This window comes from Bos indicus x Bos taurus, chromosome 8 (assembly GCF_003369695.1).
Source record: "Bos indicus x Bos taurus breed Angus x Brahman F1 hybrid chromosome 8, Bos_hybrid_MaternalHap_v2.0, whole genome shotgun sequence".
Taxonomy (NCBI): Eukaryota; Metazoa; Chordata; class Mammalia; order Artiodactyla; family Bovidae; genus Bos; species Bos indicus x Bos taurus.
Genome location: NC_040083.1, coordinates 41760098 through 41776650, shown reverse-complemented (window position 1 = coordinate 41776650; position 16553 = coordinate 41760098). Strand labels below are relative to the sequence as shown.

At 40.4% G+C, this 16553-nt stretch overlaps 1 long non-coding RNA gene across 4 annotated transcripts in view; it reads right to left on the bottom strand.

Moving 5' to 3' along the window:
* LOC113897078 overlaps positions 1-16553 on the bottom strand; it is a 111139-nt gene that overhangs the window by 54494 nt on the left and 40092 nt on the right. The gene's annotated exons all lie outside the window — the stretch shown is intronic.

The window sequence follows — 16553 nt, the reverse complement described above, 5'->3', positions numbered from 1 at the left end:
ACAACCCAATTAAAAAGTGGGAAAAAGACTTAAACAGATACTTCTCCAAAGAAGACATACAGATGGCTAACAAACACATGAAAAGATGCTCAACATCACTCATTATTAGGGAAATGCAAATCAAAACTACAATGAGATATCACTTCACACTGGTCAGAATGGCCAACATCAAAAAGTCTACAAACCATAAATGCTGGAGAGGATGTGGAGAAAAGGGAACGCTCTTTTGGTGGGAATGTAAATTGATACAGCCACTATGGAAAACAGTATGGAGAGTTCTTAAAAAACTAGGACTAAAACCACCATATGACCCAGCAATCCCACTTCTAGGCATATACTCTGAGGAAACCAAAATTGAAAAAGACACATGTATCCCATTGTTCATTGTAGCGCTATTTACAATAGCTAGAACATGGAAGCAACCTAGATGTCCATCGAAAGATGAATGGATAAGAAGTTGTGGCATATATACACAATGAAATATTATTACTCAACCATAAAAAGGAACACATGTGAGTTCTGATGATGTGGATGAACCTAGAACCTATTATACACAGTGAAGTCAGTCAGAAAGAGAAAGAGGAAGATAAATACCATATTCTAATGCATATATAAGAAATCTAGAAAAATGGTACTTAAGAACTTATTTACAGGATAGCAGTGGAGAAACAGACATAGAGAATAGGATTATGGACATGAGGAGAGGAGAGGAGAGGAGAGGGTGAGATGTATGGGAAAAGTAATGTGGAAACTCACATTAGCGTATGCAAAATAGATAGCCAATGAGAATGTACTGTATGGCTCAGAAAACTCAAACTGGGACTCTGTATCAATCTAGAGGGGTGGGATTGGGCAGGAGATGAGAAAGAGATTCAAAAGGGAGAGGATATATGTATACTTATGCTGATCATGTTGAGGTTTGACATAAAACAACGAATTCTGTAAAGCAATTATCATTCAATAAAAAAATAGATTAAAAAAAAACTTTTAAAAAATCCCTCAAATTTGCTTTTTGTCTAACATCATTCTTATAGCTAAAATAAATATAAAATAAACAGCAAGTAATAAGTCATTAACAAAAAAAACAAAATGAGAAATGCACATTAAAATGATGTATAATATAATGTACAACACATTTATTTAAGAATGTATTCCAATATCAAGCGGCACAGCTCAACAATGTAAAAACCGCAATTACTTTTGCACCACCCCACTATAAACCAAGAGTAGGAAGCTCTGCTGTAGGAAAGGAGCCTATAGAATTTACAGTAGTGGGTGCAAAGCAATTTAGGAGTAATTAAAGGTATTCTAAGGCTTCCCCATGTGGCACAGTGGTTAAGAATTTGCCTGCCAATGCAGGAGATGCAGGTTCAATCCCTGGGTCAGGAAGATCCCCTGGAGTGGAAAATGGCAACCCATTCCAGTATTCTTGCCTGGGAAATCCCATGGACAGAAGAGCCTGGTGGGCTACAGCCCATGGGGGTCACAAGAGTAGGACACAGCTGAGCATACATGCACACATTTGATCTATGCTTAAAACTGGTACACTCTCAATTCTACCACATTTTAGTGGCCAAAACAAGTCACAAGCCTAGATTCAAGGTGTGGAGAAATAGTCTCCACCTGCTAATGGAATGAATCACAAAGTCACATACAAGATACAGGAAAGGAAATCAGCTATTTTGGCATCAATCTTCCATACCTCCCTTTTTCAGGTTCTTAAAACATGAATTAATAAGCAGAGGTCACTTGATAAATACATAACTAAATCTAACTGGATAGTGTTCAGGGGTTATTTCAATCAAGCTCCAAAGAACTTGATCAGTTGCTCCAAACCCAGAATGTATCAGAACACCAGACTGCCCTTTACCCTCTCCTGCCCCACCCACAACCCTCAAACGTCTATCTGGAGATTACCTCTCAGACTGGACTTTTTCTGCGGATGCCTGCCATTAAGCCCTCCCATTCTGCACTGCTTTTCACTGGTTTCACTCTTCTGGTGACACCTGCTTCCACATAATGGATTTATTTTCTATAGTCTCTACCTTAATTACTATGTTAGGTGTTTAGTCAATAAAAATTTAATTCTGCTAAAGTTGACGCAGGGAAAGATAGAGGAAAACATTCTCTCTTCATCTCCCACCTCTTCCTCAGGGGTATCAATACAACAGCACTCTGAAATCTGGAAGAAGAATCATTTACTTTTTGCTTTCATTAGCTATTGCTATAATAATTGGGAATTTCTGGCCCTGTTGGTTCATAATTCAGTGGTAGAGCCCAGATGTCTGTGGACCACAGGTTTCCCGTAACAGCAGGAAATGATTCCTCAGCTCTTTCAGAATTGAAACCTAGATATTGTGCAGAAATTCAAGGAGCCCAAACCCTGTTAGAGTAAATTAGCATTTAGGTATCTGACACGCTTTGGAATGAGTCTTTCCATAGAAACTCGTTTTCTAGGCCGCGATTCCATTACACAGTGCCCTTCTTAGGAGAGCCCGAGGGAGAAATTTCTCTCTGATCTCAGGATGGGAAATAGTTGGGCTGCTTCTTAGTACTTGAGTGGTTTTGTGGTGGCTATTACTACAGATAATGTGGATTGTGAGGGCATCTCCTTAGTGTGGTGCCGAATCTGAGACCCATCTCTAATAAATCTATGGGACTTCAGGTGTGAATTTTGGATATTAACCCCACACCTGAATTTGCCTTATCGTGTCTATATACTCGCCATTCCACTTCCCTCATTGAATTATTTTTATAGGATTTTTGTCCTATTTGAGATACTTACATAAGCAGATTAAGTGCTCTTCAGAGCTTCAGAGAATAAATAAGCAAACAAATAAGTGCCAATTTCTCAAGAAATGTATATGATTTTAGACACTTTTAACAATTCAATTGTGTCTATTTTGCTAGAACTCTTCTTTTTCCATTTCAGACACTCTGGCTAAGTTAATCATACTTCTCCAAGGTTCATTATTATCTTTGGCTTCAAAAAGCTGCTCATCTTTTTTTTCTTTTTCTCCCTATATCCTACTGCTATTCCTTACCTGTCCCAAGGCAACCATTTCAATGTGCTCTATGCATGCCCTTTTGTTAGTATGTGTCCTTATAAAACACAGTTTTGTATATGTGGATCTTAACGGTGTATAAATATTGTTGTTGTCAAAGTCAATCTCTTTCTTTTTTCATCCAGCACTATGTTTTTAAGGTTCGTATATTTTACTCTGGGCACATTTAGTCTGTTACTTCTCTCTGGGGAATAGCATAAACCGAACACTCCCTGCCTGTTATTCTCCAAAACTGCTTCCAATCCCCTACTGCCGTAAAAACACTGTGAAGACAATCCTCATACATGGGGTGAACGCTTTTGAGAAACAAGTGTGCTCGTCATAATTCACCAGGACAGCACATGTACACTATAATTGTCCCAGACAAGCTAAAATGCCTTGCCACCTTACTCATACAGGACCTTCATAAACTCTGTAAGAAGCCGTCCTTGATATGCACCCAGGAGTGGATTTGCTGGGTCAGCAAGTATACCTCAACCTAATTTGCTATCACTATCAGAGTCCTCTGCAGAATTTCTACACCAGTCGATCGTCCCATTAGCAGTGCATAAGGGTTCCTATGGTCCCACATCCCTGCCAACACTTGGCATTATCCTAAATTTGCCAGTCTAGTACAAGAAAACTGATGTCTCCATTTATCTTGCATTTTTCTGTCAACGAACGAGTTTGGATGGGCTTCCTTGGTGGCTCAGCAGTAAAGAACCCACCTGCAATGCAGGAGATGCAAGAGATGTGGGTTCAATCCCTGGGTCAGAAAGATCCCCTGGAGGAGAAAATGGCAACCCACACCAGTATTCTTGCTGGGACAATCCCATGGCCAGAGGAACCCGGCAGACTACAATCCGTGGGGTCTCAGAGAGTCAGACAGGACTGAGCAACTAAACAATGAGTTTGAGCGTTTCTTAATATTCTTGGCTTTTTGTATTTTTTCCTTTCTGTGAATTTTGACTCTCATATATTTGCCCATTTTCCAATGCTGTATCTTTTTTGTTGATTTGAAACAGATAGAAATTTTTCTAAAGTGAGCACACATTTCTTTGTCTCTGTAGCACATAACCTAGCACTGCTATCCTTTTCTGGCAGAACTAGAGTCACACAATGACAAGGATAAGTAACAGTGCAGGGATCATAAGATGCTATAGAATCTAGTTCAGTTCAGTTCAGTTGCTCAGTCGTGTCCAACTCTTTGTGACATGAATCGCCGCATGCCAGGCCTCCCTGTCCATCACCAACTCCCGGAGTTCACTCAGACTCACGTCCATCGAGTCAGTGATGCCATCCAGCCATCTCATCCTCTGTCGTCCCCTTCTCCTCTTGCCCCCAATCCCTCCCAGCATCAGAGTCTTTTCCAATGAGTCAACTCTTCACGTGAGGTGGCCAAAGTACTGGAGTTTCAGCTTTAGCATCATTCCTTCCAAAGAAATCCCAGGGCTGATCTGTTACATGGGTACAAACCAATTGTTATGGACTGAATCAAGTCCTCCAAAATGCATATTTTGAGATGTATTTGGAGATGTAGCCTTTAAGAAGGTTCAGTTCAGTTCAGTCGTTCAGTCATGTCTGACTCTTTGTGACCCCATGGACTGCAGCACGCCAGGCTTCCCTGTCCATCACCAACTCCCCGAGTTCGCTCAAACTCATGTCCATTGAGTCGGTGATGCCATCCAACCTTCTCATCCTCTGTCCTCCCCCTTCTCCTCTCACCTTCAATCATTCCCAGAATCAGGGTCTTTTCCAATGAGTTAGTTCTTTGCATCAAGTGGCCAAAGTATTAGAGTTCCAGCTTTAGCATCAGTCCTTCCAATGAATATTCAATGATTTCCTTTAGTATGGACTGGTTGGATCGCCAAGGTAAATGAGGTCATAAATGTGGGGGTCCTACTCCAATGTGGCTTGTGACCCTATAAAACTAGAAAGATACACCAAGCAGGAAGGGCACACACAGAAAAAGGTCAGGTGATGATACAGCAAGAAGGTAGTCGTTTGTACACCAAGGCAAGAGGCTTCAGGAGAAATCAAACCTGACAACACCTTGATCTCAGATTTCTAGCTTTCAGAACTGCAAGAAAATAAATTTCTGTTAACTAAGCTAACCAGTCTGTGGTATTTTGTTATGGCAGCCCTCACAGACAAACATGCCAATCAACATGTAGGAAACATCTTTAGATTGAGCCATTTGCATCTAATTACTTTCTCTTATGATGCCCAGCTGTGTGATGTACCAGACAGTATAACCTGGCTGTCTTTCCAGAACATTATTTACTGAGTCAACTGATAAAGTAGTCATATTCCAGATGATTTCTTCAGACTCTAGAAAAAACATTTTTTTCTTACTGTAGGTATCAATGTCATCTGTCTTAGCAGCATCTTCCAAAGCAGCACAAACAATAGATTGTGGATCCTGCCAGCTGACTGTCCACTCTCTTTTATATAACTCACCTTGCTTACTCAAGGGTTTGAGGGAGGATTATCTCATCATTTAAGAGTACAAATAGAATTTCAGTAGAAGGGGTTTGCTTAAAAACCTATTAATTCTTTATCCTCCAAGGAAAATAACACTTCTGAAGACATAGTACCAGAAAAAGGATGGATTTCACATAACACCAATCAAATTGGCAATCGTATAGAGTATCATGTTGAGAAAAATGCAAAGGTAAGTATAAACTCGGTAGATAAAAATGCCATGATGGATAAGCAAGGTCTGCCACAGCCCTGGGTGTCAGGTAGGGTAGGCCGTATGTTTGTCATCTCTGTCTGTGTAGACCTTCACTTCATTTTTAATGTTTGTGTGCTTAATTGCTCAGTCATGTCCAACTCTTTGTGAGCCCATGAACTGTAGCCTGCCAGGCTCCTCCATCCATGGGGATTCTCCAGGCAAGAATATTGGAGTGGGTTGTCATTCCCTCCTCCAGGGGATCCTCCCAACCCAGGGATGGAACCCAGGTCTCCTGCATTGCAGGCAGATTCTTTACCATCTGAGTCACCAGGGAAGCCCTTTAAATGCTTGGCTATGAAAAAAAAAAAAAGATTTCTGATGAAGACATCCTTCAAAATTTCATCTTGAATATTATGAATCTGAAAATTCAGGATATTATTTATAAGATGAAGAAAACCAGGGACTTCTCTGGATGGTCCAGTTGCTAAGAATCCACCTTGCAGTGCAGGGGATGTGGGTTCCATTCCTGGTTGGGAACTAAGCTCCTCCATGCTGCAGAGAAACTAAGCCTGTGTGTCACAAGTACTGAAGCCCACGCACTCCACAGCCCACATGCCATGACTAAGACCCAACACAGCCAACTACATAAACAAATGAATGTTTAAACGATGAAGAAAACTACTTTTGGATATCTCCTCTCAACTCATGTTCTTTTCTGGAAAATACTCAGTTAATAGCAGAGTCAATGACAATGGCAGCCTTGAGCACTTCATATCTATTACCTTAATTAAACTACACAGAATCCCCATTTTACAACCAAGGCCACTGAGGCCCAAAGAGGTGAAGCAACTTTTCAAAGTCTTGGAGCTATTAAGTGGGGATTCAAACCCAGAAGTCTGATCACTTTTAAATGCTAGGCCATTTCAATCCCTCACAAAAGATGGTGAACACCTTAATAGGAATTAATGCTATTTGTCACAATGAGCTGACAATAAACAAGGCTTCTTATCTCTAGGTGAACTCATGGTACTAATGTAAAAATTAAAAAGTATGGAACTAATTAGGAAGAAAATGCTGTTTATCCCTCCATGTGTGTCTGGAGTATTTGTGATATGCCATGCCCTGTGGTGAGCTTTATACAGATCATCCCATTGAATCCTCTAAACCATCCTATTTAGTGGTTATCCCCACTTTACAGACGAGGAAATGAAGGCAAAGACGTGAAATGACTTGCTTCCAAATCACACAACTGACAAATGATGAAGCTGGGATCCCAGTCTACGTTGTCTGACTTCAGGAGCTCAGCCTCAAAACCACTCTTTACCCATAATCCCAAATTTACAGTTTTCCTAGGTGGGCCTCCAGGTTAGATACAGGTCAAAATCTTAAGCTCATTTAAATTGCTTACCTCTTTGGGCACTTGGAAACACCAAAACTTACTGTGTGACACTTGGAGTACTTTATAAAAATTAATCAGTTATGTCATCTCTAGGAAACTGTTCAGGATATAGACTGTGTTCAGAAATCAGGTATTTCTCCCCCAAGAAAAGTCAATGAATTCTTTTTCAGCTACATAGTTTCCTTTAAAAAAAAAAAACAAAAACCAACTTATTCTCCAGCATGATATCCTCTGATTCACCAAGGTGCTCAACATTTGTGTTATTCTTAAAAATCTTTTGCTTCCATAATTTACAGTGGCCCAAAGATACTAGAAGGATCTATACTTTACCCAACTGTGGAAAGTCTGTCGTGGGTCCTATAGGATGGTTTCAGGGACAATGCTATTATTTTGTTGCTTATGTGTATGTTATTGGCAATGTGTATAATCTCAAACATCGTGGTCAGATCCTCCAAATCTGTAGGGAGTTGACTACAAATCTGTAGGCAAGTTGCCATGATAAACTCCACTAGAAATTATTTATAAACTCTAATTTATCACCATGTTTCAGCCTTCTGCAGAGCTGACTTCTATCTTGCTGGACTGTTCCCTATCAGACTTCAAATGTCCAAGTCACCAGACCTTCTGGAGAACACCCCTGAACACCACAATGAATGTCTTGTGACTCCACAGTTCATAGAACTTGGTCCAACTTTTCACTGAATGATGTCCTCCATCACCACCACCACTGGAGAGCTGACTTCTGGTCCTCTAGAGCAGCATACTCCCTTAAACTTCAGATGCTTACAAGAGTTTCTCTTTTCCCCACTGTGGTATTGCTGTATCATTCTCTCCCCCTCTCTTCACCACTGTATGTCTTTTTCACTGTTAGTACCATGTCTGGTGCTTATACCCTTCAATGCCACTCTGCTTTCTCTACCCTCCCACTCATAGAGTTTCACTGTATCTTTTGACTTCTATCTTCTCCCCACAAATTGCTTCTCTCAAAGCTCCCTGGCTTTGGGCCGAGCTGAGAATCCATGGGAGCTGCTCTCTTTCAGTTTGGCCCTACTGAGTGGCTGACCTCACACTCCCCACTTAGAGAAACTCCCTGGAATTACCTGGCAAAGCTGTTTATGTGTATGTGTGTGTTTTTCTGGGGTGACACACTGTGGCAGACCCTATGGACTTCATACCCCTACACAATCCACAATTCCCCATGCCCTTGACCTCCTTTGTCAAAAAGGCTAAGAAGCTCAATTTTTCAATTTCTCAACTTTCTCATTTGACCAATGATAAGGAAAACATGCCTTTCTGAACAAACAGCAAAGCCTCACTAGGAGAAAGTCACTTACTCTTATTCTTTCCCATTATTCCTGCCTGGAATGTGGATATAAAGGTTAGATGTGCAGCAGCCACCTTGCAAATGTGAGGCTGCAAGCCAGAAGGCAAAGGCCTGCATGGAAGACAGAAGGGTAGAAAGTTGGACAGCACTTCAGTCCCTGATGGCATCCCTGAGCCATCATCCCAGCTCTGAATTGTCTCCTCCAGACTCATATTTGTTATGAATTATACACACACATACAATTTTTAAAAGGAGAGATGTAAGTATAAATGTGAATTCTGAAATTTTCTTCATGATAGATTATCTTGCATGTGCCTGAGAGGCAAGTATCTCATATTGGAGAACTCTGCTAAATAACCAAGGCACTACTCTATTAACAGAAATCAGTAAAACTTAAAACAGCAGTAATGAAAGAAAGAAAGAGTTAGTCTTATCTGACTCTTTGCAAACCCATGGACTGTAGCCCACCAGGCTCCTCTGTCTATGAAATTCTCCAGGCAAGAATACTGGAGTGGGTAATCATTTCCTTCTCCAGGGGAACTTCCCGACCCAGGGATCGAACCCAGGTCTCCTGCATTACAGACAGATTCTTTACCATATGAGCCACTAGGGAAGCCCATTATATTAACAGAAATCAGTAAAAGTTAAAACAGCAGTCATGAAGAAGGAGGAAAGATACCCAGAGAAGTGTATTACAAGACAGGGTGACACCGTGAGGTCATTTGTGTTTTGTATATAAATGACTAGAAGGAACTTACATAGAAGGTTAATTAATGGTAATTGCTTTAAACTATTGTATGTTCATAGTTTTTAGCAGTGACCATGTTCTAATTCTCAATAAAGGGAAAAAAGGAAAAAGAAATGTTATTTCAAATACCCTGACAGTTTAAGATAGACCTTCTCCACTTTACAAAATCACTTCAAGGTGCCCTTGTCGTGGAGCTGAGCATCTCTCCACCCTGCACAAACATGCTCCACCATGAACCCCTGCCTGTGATGACAGCCAGGCAGGTGTGGTGGTGAGGGCCCTAGGTGAGATGATAGCTCATTTCCAGTGGCCTCCAGCCTGCTCTGGGGGTAAGGAGGTGATCAGAGTGGGGAAATGAAGGCCCTGTGGGATGTCACCCTTGTTGACCAGACTACCCTCTCATGTATCAGTGCATTTACCCCTTACCTCACTCTGCTTATCACAAAATTGCCCTAATTCCCATCCCTGCCACAGAATAATGGGTTTTTATCTTTGGAACACCATCTAGTACACTTCTACCTCTTCAGAGCTGGAGAAGTGCAAGCTCTAAAAAGCTGAGGCTATGTCCAAGGTCAAACAAGAGATTTCAGCAGCAGAGTGGGCACCAGAAGTCACTCAGTCATTAGCAGTCACCATATAGAACCCTCTTTGCGGCCGGAGCGTTGCCATCTTTCTTACCTGTACAAAAGCCCTACAAGATAGGTGCTGTCATCTCCATTTTAAAGCTGAAGAAACCAAGGCTCAGACAGATCATGTGATTGTCCAGGATTAAAACACAAGCAGAACCAAGAGGTGAACCCAGCCCTGTCTGGCTTCCAAATATGGGCTGTTTCCACCACTTCGGCTGACTGCACATACTGCTTATCTGATTTGTTACAGATGTGCCCACAAAGCAGTTTACAACCATCCCTCTATAGGTGTCCTTAGCTATTGGAGCCTCAGGAAATCCATTTCAGTGCCACCTCCCCCTCCCCCCTGGAATAGGAAATGCTTCCTGAAAGCCTGTTCTCTCTGCAGCTGGTGATATTTGATTTGATTAACACCTTGGGACCTATCACCAGACTTAAAGATGATGCTTAATTAATTACTTATGTTAAAGAGCTGGCACTTTCTGCATTTGGTTCACACTTCCAGCCTCAATCATGTTTTCATTTCAGCAATAATATTTACATGATTAGCAAATAGTCAATTCATACTCTGGTGTGGACCTAAGCTGTGTGTGGGACTTCCCAAAGCAGATGTCCTTGACAGGTGTAAAGAAATCTGCCTTTTTTTTTTCTAACAGCAAGAACCATGAACAAGATCTTTTGCTTGTTTCCCAATGAAAAGTTGTGCCTGGATCAACAAATATTCATGGAGCACTGACCTAGTCTATGTGTCAGTCAACATTTGCAGGGCCCCATGGGGGCTAACAAGAAATGCACTAAGAAATCACATTAGATTTAATTCTGTTTTTGCTTTCCTTTTTTCTGTTCCAAGACCTAGATGCATAGATTAGGAAAAGACATGAAGTTTCAGAGGCATTCACTAAGTTCTCCCAGAATACTATCATTCAAAAGGAAGAAATACATGGCCTACATGATATTACGATTAAGTGAGTTTGTGATGTTAAATGACCCCAGGATGCAAACAGAGGTAAAACTGAAAAGGGGTGATATGCCACAAGATTATCCTATGAATAATTTTAATCAAGAACCTAGATAATGATACAGAAAAGTGACAAAGTTCTCAACAGACTGGACAATGGGTTGACTTCTAACACCATGAAATTTTGTAGAAACAAATGCCACGGAATCACCAGAATCAGCACTCTATAGGGAAAGCATGGCTTTGAGAGGCACCATCAACCACAAGCTTCACAGGAGACAACAGTGTAATGTGTGACTCACATGTCACTAATGCATCCGCTTGACTGCGCGTGTCAAGAACCAAGATGGAGGACAGTGAAAGCTCTGCTCTCATTTTTACTCCCCAGCTCACCCTTAGGTAGTGCATTCAGCTGTAAGTAGGTTGACCACATATGATAATATCCTAGTTAGGACAGTTTTCAGAATAAAAGGGTTTGCAGGTGATAAATGGGTCTGGAAAATGACTCCTGGGCAAACTGGGACTCACCTAGTTATAAGGGATATGGACAGGTTGGAGGGGATTCAGAGGAGAAACTGGAAGAGAGGAAGGTCTCAAGAGAAGAGATTATGGTATATCTTTGAAGAGAAATGTTTAGCCTGAGGAAGAGCCAAGTGAGGTTTATATGTAAGCTACTTTGAGATATTCAAAGGGGCAGCAAATGAAAGAGGTGTGGGACTCATGGATTATGGTCTTGAGGGATTCTACCATGAGGCATCAACTATAGAGAAAATGATTGCTTCTCAGGGGTATTTGAACCCAAGAGGAGGTAATGAACAACTGCCTTATTACAAAAACATTTTGGAAGCCTACCTGGGTCCATCCATCAGTTCCTGTTCACGTGCCTAGTTAGTTCTCCAGACAAATTCCAGTGAAATAGGAATCATTCCTTTTTAATGAAATCCAACTTCTTTTCTTTCTTTTAAAATATGGTTATTGTTTAAATATATGGTGGCTCTTCTCTCTTTTTTCAAAGACAGCTTCTTTTAAGGAAATTAGACATACAAGGTCTGTGATTCCCTGGACTCCTCTCTATAATTTTACATATGCTTTTTTCAGGATATTATTTACAGAATTTTCTTAAATATTCTTCTTTGTAAAGACCAACACAAACACTACATTACACTGAATCTAAGACATTACTGAGGGTTTAGAGGGAACATACCACAACATAATAAAAGCTATTTATGACAAACCCACAGCCAATGTAACACTCAACAGTAAAAAGCTGAAAGCCTTCCCATTAAAATCTGAAACAAGACAAGGATACTCATGCTCACCATTTCTATTAAACATGGTATTGGAAGTCCTAGCAATAGCAATAAAAAAAAAGTATCCAAATTGGAAGGAAAGAGGTAAAATTGTCATTATATGCAGATGACATGGTACTATATACAGAAAAACCTAAAGACTCCACACGAAAACTACTAGAACTGATAAATGAATTCAGCAAGTAGTAGGATACAAGATTAACATACAGAAATTGGTTGCATTTCTTTATACTAACAATGAAATATCAGAAAGGGAACGTGAAAATCACGATACCTTTTAAAATTGCATTTCAAAAAATAAAATTTTTAGGAAAACCTGAAAAGGAGGTGAAAGACTTATATGCTGAGAACTACAGAACATTAATAAAGGAACAAGAAGATGACGCAAAGAAATGGAAAGATATCCCATGCTCTTGGATTGGAAGATTTCACATTGTTAAAATGGCTATACTACCCAAGGCAATCTACAGATTTAATGTGATCCCTATCAAATTACCCATGACATTTTTCACAGAACTACAAGAAGTAATCCTGAAATGTATATGTAATCATAAAAGACCCCCAAATTGCCACTCCTGAGGGGAAAAAAAGAAACAGGAGGCCTAACTCTCTTAGACTTCAGATAATACTACAAAGCTGCAGCAATCAAAACAGCATGATATCGACATAAAAACAGACATATGAATCAACAGAACAGAGAGGCCAGAAATAAATCCACACACCTATGATCAATTAATCTTTAACAAAGGAGGTAAGAATATACCATGGAAAAAAGACAATCTCTTCAACAAGTGGTGTTGGGAGAGTTGGACAGCAACATGTAAATCAATGATGTTAGAACACACCTGCACATCATACACAAAAATAAACTCAAAATGGCTTTAAGACTTAAATATAAGACAAGACGCTGTAAAACTCCTAGAAGAGAATACAGGCAAGACATTCTGACAAAAATCATACCAATGTTTTCTTATGTCAGTCTCAAGGCAAAAATAAACAAAAGCAAAAACAAGCAAATGGGTATTAATCAAATGCACAAGCCTTTGAACAGCAAAGGAAAGCATAAATAAAAAGAAAAGAAAACCTACAGCCTGGGAGAAAATATTTGAAAATGATGCAACCAGCGCGGTTTAATTTTGAAAATACACAAATAGCTCACACAACTCAATAACAGACAAAAAAAAAAAAAACAATCCAATAAAAAAAAGGGCTGAAGACCTAAGTAGACATTTCTCCAAAGAACACATACAGATGACCAACATGCATATAAAAAGATGATCAACATCACTGATAGAGAAATGCAAATCAAAACTACAATGAGGTATCACCTCACACCAGTCAGAATGGTCATCATCAAAAAAAATCTATAAATAATAAATGCTGGAGAGAGTATAGAGAAAAGGGAACCCTTCTACAGTGTTGGTGAGGATGTAAATTGGAGCAGCCACTATGGAGAACAGTATGGAAATTTCTCAAAAAACTAAAAACAGAGTTGCCCTATGATCTAAAAATCCCACTCCTGAGTACATAACTAGACAAAACTATTTAATATAATTCAAAAAGATACATATATGCCTATGTCCATAGCAGCACTATTTACAATAGCAAAGACTTGGAAACAACCTAAATGCGCATCAAGAGATGAATGGATAAAGAAGATGTGGTGCATATATACAATGGGATACTATTCAGCCATAAAAAAGAATGGATGCATGCATGCTCATGTTTGACTCTTTGCGACCCTATGGACTGGGTCTCTCCAGGCTCCTCTGTCCATGGGATTTCCCAGGCAAGAATATTAGAGTGAGCTGCCATTTCCTGCTCCAGGGGATCTTCCTGACCCAGGGATCAAACTCATGTCTCCTGCATCTCTGGCATTGGCAGATGGATTCTTTCACCACTGAGTCCCATGGGAAGCCCCTTAAAAATAATTAAATAATTCCATTTGCAACAACATGGATGGACCTAGAGATATGATGCCAAGTGAAGTAAGTTAGAAAGATGAATGCCGTATGATATTACTTACATGTAGAATTTAAAATAGGACACAAATTTATCTGTAAAACAGACTCACAGACATAGAGAAGAGACTTGTGGTTGCCAAAGGTAAGGGTGAGTGAGGAAAGGATGAATAGGGAGTTTGAGATCAGCAGATACAAACTATTATATATAGGATGGATAAACACAAGGATCTACTGCATAGCACAAGAGACTATATTCAATATCACATGATAAACCATAATGAAAAGAATATGAAAAAGAATGTGTATATATTCATATACGTATAACAAAGTAACTTCGCTGTACAGCAGAAAATAATACAACATTGTAAATCAACTATACTTGTATAAAGTAAGTTCTGATGAAAAGACACCATTGATTATAAAATGCATCACTATTATATAGCATTAGAGAGAGAAAAAAAATGCTACCAATTAACTATACCTCCGGAGAAGGCAATGGCACCCCACTCCAGTACTCTTGCCTGGAAAATCCATGGACAGATGAGCCTGGTGGGCTGCAGTCCATGAGGTCGCGAAGAGTCGCACACGACTGAGCGACTTCACTTTCACTTTTCTCTTTCATGCATTGGAGAAGGAAATGGTAACCCACTACAGTGTTCTTGCCTGGAGAGTCCTGGGGATGGTGGAGCCTGGTGGGCTGCCGTCTATGGGGTCGCACAGAGTCGGACACGACTGAAGCAACTTAGCATAGCATAGCATAGCAACTATACCTCAAACTTTTTCACATTTCAATTCCCACTTTCCTTGGCCAACTCAAAATTGTCAATTTGTTCCCATTTTCATGTGATATTAGTATCTTTGTCATCAAGAACATTGAGAATGCAGTATTTCTTTTAAAAGAATTCCACTATTACCTCTGGAATTTTCTCCCAAGCAACTAACACTTGATCTGAAGGTTTTGATGTTCCTGCTTTTTCGACTTAACCAGCAAATGACAAGACTAAGTTTTAAAACAACTAGGATTTTATTCTTTGTTCAAATAGTCCTTAAGTTATTTGCTGACTGAAACAATGAGGAAGTGCTGTCTAGTTACACCACCAGGAATAACAACAAAATTTGCTCTGCGTAGGCAATGACAGCTCCATCCCAGCTGGAACCCGGCCAACAGATGCCTGGGATATTCAAATGTGATATATGGAGGCTTGGGATAACACACAGTAATTCCACCTCCCTGTCTACTTTTTGGTCCTAGGTTATGCCCTTTGCCTAATAATCCTCTGCCTGCTTTCATTACTGGCCACAATAACCTCTGCCAGCTCTTGCTCCTATAGCTGAGAGTCTCTTCAAGTACTCTCCTGGGTTGTCCTTATTTCTATTTTATGCCCAACTTCATCTACTTTGGAAGTATTCCCCATCTTCTCATTTTAGTTAGTTTTCCATTATATGTCCATCAACTGATAGAACACAAAGCAAAAATGAAAAGGTCAGGCAAGATTTTACATCTCAAAAGAAGACACACTTCATCTCTCCCTGTTTTTATTGAGCAGTACTATAAAGCTTTACAGTAAAGACTTAGCCCTTAGGTCTTGCTGTGAAGTCAAATACTTTGTAGGGACTTTTAGAATGTAGATTCCACTGGGCTATCCCAAGACCTACCACTGACTCAGATTCTTGGGGTTGGGATTGGAATCCCGGGGTGGGGAGAGGGGAAGGAGGCACTTGTATTTTTAACAGAGCTCCAGAGTAATGTGGCACCCCACTCCAGTACTCTTGCCTGGAGAACCCCATGGATGGAGGAGCCTGGTAGGCTGCAGTCCATAGGATCGCTGAGGGTTGGACAAGACTGAGCGACTTCACTTTCACTTTTCACTTTCATGCATTGGAGAAGGAAATGGCAACCCACTCCAGTGTTCTTCCCTGGAGAATCCCAGGGACGGGGTAGCCTGGTGGGCTGCTGTCTATGGGGTCTCACAGAGTCGGACACGACTGAAGTGACTTAGCAGAGTAATGTGGTACATCATCTAGGTTGGAAATTATGAAGAGGACATTAGGCATTTTCACTTTCTCCTTCATACAAGGATAATTCTTTCAGCAAACACCAACAAAAATTGGAACCAAGAGCCCCCACTCTAAGTGTTCAGTAAAAACCAATTCTTATGGGCAGGCTAGTTTTATTCACTTGACCCATAATATTCATACCAGCCTATATTCAACATGTTTAAACTAAGGGGTATAAAGGGCTTTGTGATGACTGGGGATGTGCATGGTGGGAGCACATGCTGGAAACAGGATGAGATTTCCTTTTTCCAGTCTTGCAACAATCTCCAGTGCTAACTGATGCCACGGGGAAGGAGATCTTGTCCTCCACTCTTTAGCTACAGCTTTCCAGGGCCATTTCAGGAGCAAGATGATCTGGGCATAATTCTAGTTCCCTGATTTGAGGACAGTCTGTCACCTGAGAGTGGAAGACTGAACTCGTGTGGGCCTACATTCAGGAAAT